This window comes from Garra rufa, chromosome 9 (assembly GCF_049309525.1).
Source record: "Garra rufa chromosome 9, GarRuf1.0, whole genome shotgun sequence".
Lineage (NCBI taxonomy): Eukaryota > Metazoa > Chordata > Actinopteri > Cypriniformes > Cyprinidae > Garra > Garra rufa.
In genome coordinates, this window is record NC_133369.1 from 16985868 (window position 1) to 16996748 (window position 10881).

Here is a 10881-nt window from a genome sequence, read left to right on the forward strand (position 1 = left end):
CTTTGGATCAAATAAATGCAGAAATGAGCAGATAGCATCTTTTAAAAACATTAGAAATCTTACTGTTCAAAAACTTTTGACTGGTAGTGTATAAAATGTCGATTCTGCTCCTTTTCTCTCTGTAGGTCTTATTTTGGCCAGAGTTGTTTGGTTACAGTAGTGCAGTGAACTGTCTGCACATCCATGGTATGTTCACAGCTTATGTTAGATTCGGGGTATTTTCGGATCATTTGTAGAGACGGGTGACCGTGAGGACATTCACAGGCAAGTAATTATAGTGAGTCATCACTCATCAGAGGCAAAGCTCCAGTAAGTGGGGTGTGATTTGGATTTGGCTTCAGAGGAACTCTGTGGAGATCCCATTTCCTTTGTTCTTAGAAGCTGCTGCAAAAGAGCTGCTGGGAAATAGTGTTCTTAGGCCTTGATCAAGGTTGAAAAAATATACAAGCACCCTAATGGCATCAGTCCCTTTCCTGACATTTCACTTGTTTCTGTGAAAAGTTTCCGTTGTTATGTATCAGTTATTTATCAAGCCACTATCCAGCACTTGATGTTTTTAGCAAATGGTGTATTTATGTGTTCTTGGGTTTTAGTCTAAGTGTCCATTCATGCATCAGAATTCGTGTTGTTCCTCAAGCTGATCATTATTTAAACCTTTTAGGTCCAATGTAACATGTATAACTACAGTAAAACCAAAATTTATTCAGACACCTTCCACATTTCTCACATTATCACAGTTTATTCCCTATAGTTTAGAAAATGGTGACAAGAACTCAGAGTTAACCTGTGTCATTACAAATTCATCTTAATGTCAGATAACTTTGATAAAAAGGTATGTAATGGATTACAATCAACCAAAAATTCAGACAATTGTTAGTATGACAATATTTACAACTATCAATACTTTAACCAATTACCAAGCAATGCTAAATTTTGTTCAGTCTGTGTTGTAAAAAGGTTGCATTAGCAATTAAATAAAAAACACTTAAGCACAACATGGTCAGGTCAAAGTGTGTGACTAATTTTTGGTCCCAAATTTTTTATCAATTTTACTGGTAGTCCACAGTGTGAAGAATTGTTGGATATAATATATCACAGTTTACTTTATTTTGCTATCCTCACTTACATAATTGAACTATAGTGTCTTGCACCCACTAGTAAACATCTCAAAAATTATATCTGGTGTCTGAATAAATAATAATAATAATAATAATAATAATAATAATAATAAATGTATTCACTACAGCACAACAATTTTCACTCACAAATTGATAGTAAATTACACAAAAATTAGATACAAAACTGCAAGTTGCATATTGAATTATTCTTGTTTTATTTACAACTTTGAATAATATTTTTTGACAGTGTTTGTGGATGGTTTTGTCACATGGTTGTGTTTTTATTCCTCTACAATTTTGTTTTATTGTAGAGGTCGCCTTGCTTTTATTTATATTTTGTTTGGCTGATATTTTGTTTGGCTAAAAGATTCCCCAAGGTCGCTTTTGAGGAATACTTCCATCATGAGGTATGTGATATCAAATTTTTGTGCAATCTCAAATACTAGGGTTGATTTAACACTATCGCACATGTGAACCTTGTGAACGTTGTTTTCGAGGATTTTCAGGATGGGTGGTGGAGAAAAACGAATGTAGATCTTGACAACTTTACTGTTCATCACAATCGCAGTGTTTTTCGCAGGTCATCTATATGCTACTAAAATGGACTTTGTAAAGGACATTGGTGTCTAAACAATGTTGAACCTCATTGACTTTTGTTGTATGGAGACATTTTTCAAAAATCATGTTTTAAAGGAGTAGTTCACTTTCAGAACAAAAATTTACAAATAATGGACTCACCCCCTTGTCATCCAAGATGTTCATGTCTTAGTTTCTTCATTCGTAAAGAAATTATGTTTTTTGAGGAAAACATTTCAGGATTTCTCTCCATATAATGGACTTCTATGGTGCCCCTAAGTTTGAACTTCCAAAATGCAGTTTAAATGGCTCCAAACGATCACAGCCGAGGAAAGAAAGGTCTTATCTAGCAAAACTAACATACATTTTTTATACTTTTTAACCTCAAACGCTCGTCTTGTCTAGCTCTGTGTGTACTCTGTGTAGAGATTAAAAAGTATATAAATTGTAAATGTTTTTAGAAAATAACTGATCGTTCCGCTAGATAAGACCCTTCTTCCTCGGCTGGGATCATTTAGAGCCCTTTGAAGCTGTATTTAAACTGCATTTTGGAAGTTTAAACTTAGGGGCACCATAGAAGTCCATTATATGGAGAGAAATCCTGAAATGTTTTCCTCAGAAAACATTATTTCTTTACGACTAAAGAAATAAAGAAAGACATGAACATTTTGGATGACAAGAGGGTGAGTACATTATCTGTAAACTTTTGATCTGAAAGTGAACTACTCCTTTAAGTTCCACAGAACAATGTAAGTTATAGCTTACTGATTTGGAACAACATTAGGGTGTGTAAATTATGACAGAATTTTAATTTGTAGTGAACTATCATTTGGAGTAAAGCTAGTAAAAGCTTTCAAATGGCAATTTTGAATTTCTGTGTGGTCTTAGTTGACTCAAAAATGAAGATTCTGTCTTTAATTACTCACCCTCATGTTGTTCCAAACTTGTAAGAACTTCGTTTGTCTTCGTTTGATGAAATCTGAGAGCTTTCTGACCCTGCAAAGACAGCAACGGTACTACTACGTTCAAGGCCCAGAAAGGTAGTAAGGACATTGTTAAAATAGTCCATGTGACATCAGTGGTTCAACTGTAATTTTATGAAGCTATGAGAATTGGTTCAACCACTAATGTTACGTGAACTATTTTAACAATGTCCTTACTGCCTTTCAGTTGTGTTTCTGTTTATGCAGGGTCAGCAAGCTCTTGGATTTCATCAAAAATATCTTAATTTGTGTTCTGAAGATGTCTTCCAGTCTTAGAGGTTTGGATCTGTAAAAACCTAGCCATTTGAACTATTGACTAGTCAATTACTATGTTACATAATGTATGTCCATGTGGTATGTTCATATTGTAATGTCCATGTCTGGCTAGAATAAAATGATATCTCTTTGTGACCGGTTATAGGGTGCTCAACGTTTCCTACTCAGTCACTGCTGTGTCAGCCTGCATCATCCACACTAGCTTTACTGTGACATCATGTCCACCCACAATTCCCTGGTTAGCTTGAACTTCCTATGTCTACGCTCAGATCCTGTATAAAACACACAAAAGCTCTATGTGTGGAGGAAACCAAAGAAAACCAGAGAGAATCGGTGACTGACATGTGTAGGCGGGTGGGGTAGATATTTTAGGATAACTTTGAGGTAAATAGTTCTTTCCTTTGAAACAGTATCTCGCACACTGATGCTTCCGTCACAGAAAAGATTAAAGTATAGTTTAAATGATTCATAAATAGGGTGATATACCCTATTTTGTTCATTCTGCCAAAATGCAAAAGCTTAATATGGCAGTTGTTATCATTCTTTATCAGAGCCAGAATTATTTTCTCCAAAAATAATTTCCTGTGCTAAGCAAAAGTGAAGTGGCCCCTTCTCCGGCAAAAGGTCAATCACAAGGGTAGTCAGCTCAGGACCTTCTCTGCCTGTGATGAGAAAAACAGGTTTTCTTTATTAAAAAAAAGTCTCAGCTTTCAATGGGGGGCTACTGCTGGAACAAAAGCTCTGTTGTTTACAGCTACTCTCTGGTGGTCTACTCTTTGACAAAAAAAAACATGCCGGTTAGCAATATGAGTCAATTAGAAATAATTAAATAAATTGAGTTAAACATGATCGGTTGTGTGATAACACCATCCCACCTGCAGTGTTTCAATACCTGTGAGACTTAAACTCACATTTTTGACACTCTAGTGATGGGTTGCATTACCTTCATGGAGATACCCTGAAGTTAGACTTCAGATGATTTATGAGCCGATATTAAATCTCTCACTAAACCAGACAGCTGAAAAATGGTAGCAGAGCCCTATGGAGACTAAACTGTCAGAATTTATTATAAGGAAGACGACATCCATCTGCATCCATACATATTTTATTTTATTCTTATATTAATTGATTTAATGTAAATTTCAATTTATTTAATTTATTTTTAGCTAGATTAAAGGGAAATGTTTGTGTTGTCTATACATCCATTCTTTAAGTAATTAATTCAGTAAAATTGAAATGTGCTCTTATCGTGTTGTTTATCTTGTATAAAAGTGATATGAGTTGAAAGAGGTGTGCGAATCTCTTCAGACCTGATGAAAAGGTTTTCACATACCATTCTTTAAATTATGTCTTTGACCCGGTCATATCTTAATTACAGCATTAAACTTCACTGCTTTTCTTCCTTGCCTGCTGACTTAAATTTATGCTTTGTTGAAGAGTTCAGTTTGTCTGTTGGAATATTTTCTCTGGCTGATGCTGGGATTTTCCATGCCTCGGGCTGGATGTTGCAGAACGAACGAGGGAAGCAGAAACGACTACTGTAGATTCGCTGTCACCATGAGCCAAATCTAGGAGTGCTTAGACAGCGCTTCTCCTCTGCTATCTGGAAAATGCTTTACACTACACGTATGTGACACACATATATTTATACAGTAGTCATTTCGTTCTAGCAATCATGGCCAGATGGCAAAAATGCCTTGAGAGAAAGCACTGAGTCGAAATGCATTACATATGCAGGTGCAAAATGAATGTGGAGCATTTAAATGTAATTTTCTAGTCACATGCACACTCATGTTTTGGACTGAGACATTACAAACAGATGCATGAAGAGACAATGCAATGTGCTTGTGCTTCCATTATTATTGTAACAAATTAATTGGAAATAATGGCCACTGAAATTTTTAATCTCATTCTTTGATTGAGCTGCAAAGAGTTTACACAAAATGTGATATTTGATGCATTGTATGTAACAGTTCAAAAGTTTTGAATGAGTTTTTTAATGCTTTTTTATGCCCACCAAGGCTCCATTTTTTTTATTATAAATAGAGTAAAAACTTATTTTGTATAAAATTGTTAAAATTTAAAATAACTGTTTTTTATTTTAATATATTTTAAAGTGTAGTTTATTGTTGTAATGACAAACCTGAATTTTCAGCATCATTACTCCAGTCTTCATTGTCACATGATCCTTCAGAAATCATTCTAATATACTGATTTGGTGCTCAAGAAACATTTCGTACTATTATTTATGTTAAAAACAGGTGAGCTTGTCGGCGCCAATGGGCAGTGCGCCGGCATATGGTGCAGTTGTGCCTCAGGTGTCCCGTGATCGAATCCCGCCTCGTGGACCCTTCCCGATCCCCCCCCCCCATCTCTATCTCCCATTTACTTCCTGTCATGTTTCCACTGTCCTATCAAAGAAAAAAAATTAAAAACACCCCCCCCCCCCCAAAAAAAAAAAAAACAGGTGTGCTTATTAATATTTTTGTGGAAACTGTAATCCATTACCATTTAAAAGTTTGAGGTCTAGGCTATTTCAAATAAATGTTGTTCAACTGAACTTTCCATTCATTCAAATCGATTCAAACTGATTCAAATCTATTCATTCTATTATTTCTATTCAAAGGATCCTGAATATATCAGTTTCCAGAAAAATATTAAAGTGGTCCTATTATGCTTGTTCACTTTTTGAATTTTAGCCAGTGTGTGGTGTGTATGTGTGGGCATTAAAAATAAAAACATAACTACAAGTTACAAATCTCAAAGTCTACTCCAAAGGGAGAAATTTAGTTTTTAAAAATCCCTTATCAAGAACTACAACAAACAGCTTCTTTGGACTACAGCGTTAGTTTTCCGATGCAGTTTATTAGAACATCATTCGAATAAATCCCGCCTATGGAAATCGAATCATTGCCAGGTGGGAGGGACGAGGTGGGGGATTCGCCTATCTTTAGCGATGTAGCATGGACAGCCACTTGCATTTGTACACGGAACTTGCTGCTTTGGGAAGGGGCGTGGCAGGACTGAAATGCTGTCTACGCCAATTGCAATGCAGTGGGACTGCTAACCAATCACAACACATTTAGTTTTTCGGGAGGCGGACCTTCATAAAATCCGGAACTAATTGAGCCATTTGTGCCAGCCTGGGGAGAAAGCTATTGTAATAATGTAAATTATGTGAGAAATAATGCGTTTTTCGAACCACCAAGTATGAGAGCATGTTCCAGTGCACCCAAAAACAAAATAAAGACTTTGTAAAGAAGCATAATCGTTTTTAAGTAAGAATTAGGGCTGGGTAAAAAAAATATAGATTTTTCGATCTTAATTGATTTATTTTTACAAAACAATATTGATTCTTAAATTTCAAGAAGAAGAATTCATTAGTCTAGCCTGTTTTCAGTGTGCATCCCATCAAATAAATCACAATAAGCTTTGCAATTTGTTACTTTTGATATGAAACAAAGGCCTAGATCAAATTCTATCCATTTTATTACAAATATTCAAAGAATAAAAGCGGTTTTGGCACTGTTTAATGTCAAGTGACAGATAGTGCCTCAGTTCAAGAGAAGCACATGTGAACTGATCATCTTTTCCAATTGATACTAGCACGAAATAAACATGAATAAACATTTGAAGGCATGTTTAAAAAAAAAAGAGAGCAGAACTTACCGAATTCCACATCCTGTGTCATGGAATCTCAGAAAGATGTCAATATTGCAGCTTGTAAACAATATCACGTAACGTCACATTTACCTCAGGAAAAAACATTCGGTAACCATAAATTTGTAAGTCAGCTAGAGAAATAAATTGTCGAGAGGAGCATTTTGATTAAATACATGCACCATATAACATATTTTTACTGTTCTTCTAGCCTGGCTAACGCCAAACCACGTCATGACAACGTCATGACTCGTGGTATGGGAACCACATGTTCATTTTCTCATATTTGAGGTTAGGTTTACGAATGCCCAGAGCCGTTTATTGGGCACTACGAATGTCTATCAAATGCGCCTGTGCTTAGCTCATAGCCAATCGTTTCAATTATACCGGATGACGTATGTACCTGGTCCTCCATTAGGGCAATTAATGGCGAGATAACCATAACGACTGGGGTCTCGCTAAGCCCCATTGCCTAACACCGTGTCTACACCGGACGCGAGCGTCGCGGCAAATCTCCGACAGTAATCTGCTGCCGCGTTCGATTTATGACGTGCTCACACAAAGTTTAAATGATTTGCAACGGTCCAGTGTAGACAGACTTTAGCTGTTGCGGCGCGGCGGTGTTAGCCACTAACGGGGCTAGTTGATATATGAAGCTTTTGCCAAAGCCTGTTGGTAGCAGGGCAAAAACATCCTTCTTGGTTATGAAATGATTTAACGCCAAAAGTTGCTCTTTTTTTCAAAATAAACTTGTGTTCTAAACTACTTAGAACACTATCTAAGGCTGCATCGAAAGAAAACTTAGTGTCTGCTGCCATGCTGGATCTATAGTTATAAATAAACTGCTTCGATGAGTCGCATAGAAGGCGTCATCGTCTTGCTGCTCCCTCCCCGTTCTGCGATTGGTTCCCTATCTGAGGTGAAAATTTGGTCCATGGTTTCCAGGCTGCCTAGCAGCGTGAATAAAATCGCGCTGCACGCAAGGCAGCATGGGAAAACCCTGGCTACTGTTCTTCAATATCTGAGCTTGATTAGCTAAATCCAGCAAGTTTTTTTTACAGACACAATTGAAATGTTTATATTTCGAAAAATGAATTGGAGTAGAAATATAATTATGTCATTTAAAGTTAACTTTTAGTTTTTAGCAACTTTTAGCATTTGCCATGTACTATACCTGATATTCAAAATTATCGATATTGAATCGAATCGAATTGCAAGCTTGTAAAGCATAATCTAATCAAATTGTGAAATTTGTGTTAAAACCCAGCCCTAATAATAATAAGAAGAACCATTATAATAATTGAACACCAAAATTGAATGATTTCAACTTTGCCATTACAGGAATAAATAAAAAATTTAAACACATTTGAACAGAGAACAGTTATTTTTAATTCTAATAATATTTCACAGTATTACTGTTTTACAGCATTACTTTACACTGCTGTTTGAAATGTTTATTGTTGCATTATTTGTGTTTGACATTAAACAGTAGACAGTATACAAGTGTATGCAGTGTGGTTTGCTAGTATTCCCATCCAAACAAAGCCAGTTAGAGAGAGAGCAAGTTTCAGTCTTTGCAGCTGTATGATTGTTGTAGAGAACGGATAAGCCTTCAGAAGATAATGAAACAGCTTGCTGTTATCCAAGAGACTCAAAGTGATGATGCAATGCTGAACCCTGGATTCCTCCGCTTGAGAGCTCAAAGGGGGATTTGATCGGATCAGATATGTCTTCCTCTCCCTCCTGCATCTCTGCCTGTTTCTTTCTAATCACCCTCTCTTATATCCTCACTTCTGCCTGTTTTCTTGTGGACTCCATACTTTGCGTTACATCAAGCATTTAGGTCAAGCGCTTCCTTTTTCTGTTGAATGAAAAGCGTCATTAGCCTTCCTTGTTTTTCTTCTTACTTCTCTTTATTCAGAAAATCAGCCTCGTATTAAAAGCCTCAAATGTTTTCACTTTGAACTTCGCACAAGAAGACCTTGAAAAATCACACAGTAGTGTCAGTAGTACATTTGCAACTGTTGATTTAATAAATGACCATCTGAGAGACTTTAATTAATGTTTGTACTGCAAGATGGCCACCAGTTTGACAAAACCGTGTTTAACTGCTCCCCAAGAGTCAAGCTTCAGGAGGCACTCCTGCCTTTTATTAAAATCAGCTTATACAATAGTTCACTGATTCTAACTTTAGATCTGGAAGGTCCATTGAGAGGATGTTTGTCTTCCAACTGTGAACTAATTCACCAGATACAGCTACTCCAAAGGCCAACTTGTGACTCATTAATTGAATCATGTGAGTAACATTGCTTGAAAGAAGTTCCCTAAACCTCAACTGCAAACCATACGCCTTATGAATAATCCTTTATTTTTGTATAAAGAACAAAAAAAGTCAGTGCGGTTAGTTGCTAATGTAATTTTGACAACGAATGTAGAAAGCCCTCATTGCATTTTCATCACAAATCTTTCTTTCTGTCATATCATCGGGCTGAAAAATGGAGTAAGCTATTAACAATGTATTATTTTCCTTCTTTTTCTTTATAGGAAGCACTGAGAGAATTTTCTGCTTCTGTGCTTAGTGGCCTCTTTCTCCACATGGGCTGATTTGGAAAACACCCTCAGCAAATTGACCATGGAGGTGAGTCACAGGACCTCATCTTTTGCAAACACTGACCTCCTGGGCCGCTGAAGGAGGTAGCACAATGTGCAAAAGTCCCTGTGGACTACATCTCGGATGTGTTTAGAAAGTTACCCTGCCAACAGGCTCTCACATGACATCAGCTACGATGGGCCTCTCTCTAGTGACATCACCCCTTACCCCTGTTTAACTGGCTCTTTCCTTCTGACCTGGGATCGACCCTAAAGCCATTATGGAGATTTTCCATCCGAGATTTTGGAGAGGAGACCCCTGCTTCCTCTAGACTCTAGAATCATGTGGTATCTATAAATCCTCTGCAAACGTGAAAGAACAGTTGCAGTGAGTTCGGATGGGTCCCTGTCATCATTCATATTTTACAACACTTTTTCGTTTTGTTACTTTAGACGCAGTCATAAGCTCAGTGACTGGCTTAGAAGGGTTCAGTATCATTTGTGATGAGAGGTAGCATGCTGATTAAGCTCATTTGGTTTCAACAGATCCAGTATCTTCAGGGATTTTGTAAGTTTATGCCCTACTCTCTGTTTTTGTACTTCCTAGGGAGGTAACAACTCCTGTAAGCCTCTAAAAGCTGTTTACGACAAGTCTTTGCCAATCACCATGGAACCTCCATAACTCTTATCCAAGTGTCCAGGTATGAAGTGAGGTCATGAAGAAAGCTAGAAAAGATATATAATACATATATACATATATAATGTATGTGTGTGTGTGTGTGTGTGTGTGTGTGTGTGTGTGTGTGTGTGTGTGTGTGTGTAGATTTTGTTTCTGACACTTTAGAGGTAAAATTAGCTGTAAATCTAATGAATATAAAATTTCTGCAAATTTTTCTGAAAGGTTTTAGAATGAAGAAATACAAAACAATCTAAAACTTAATTTAATATTCTGATATTTAAAACTTAGAAATTCAAATTGTACAAATACTAGGCCAAAGGTCAAGAATCTGTGTCCATAGCAAAATGTAGAGGTTATCAAAATAGTTGAACTGAACACAATGAAGTACCTAGTGAAATGAACCTCACAAAAATTACACATTTATAAAATATGCCACAGAAAGTTTTGGTAAATGTCACATCTCTAGAAGTATTATTATTACAATTTAAAAGTTTAAGGTTGGATTTTTTTTTTTCAAATAAGTCTTTTATGCTTTATTATGGAAGCCTGCTTCCGCTACTGTAAATAAAAAGAAAATGTGATTCTGACTTTTTATTTCACAATTCTGACTTTTTTTCTTGCAATTGCGAATTTACATCTCGCAATTCTGACTTATTTTCTTAGAATTGTGAGATACGAACTCGCAATTTTGACTTTTTGTCTCATAATTGTGAGATATAAATTCGCAATTCTGACTTTTCTTCTCAGAATTGAATTTGTATCACAATTCTGAGAGAAAAAGAATTGAGTTTGTATTTTCTGAAAAAAGTTAGAATTGTGAGTTTGTATCACGCAATTTTGATTTTAAAAAAAAGTTAGAATTGTAACTTTATATCTCGCAAATCTATTTTTCTGAATTGCGACTTATTTCTCAGAATTGCAAGCTTATTTCTCAGAATTGTGAAAAAGTCAGAATTGTGAGTTTGTATCATGCAATTCTGATTAAAAAAAGTTCAGTTGT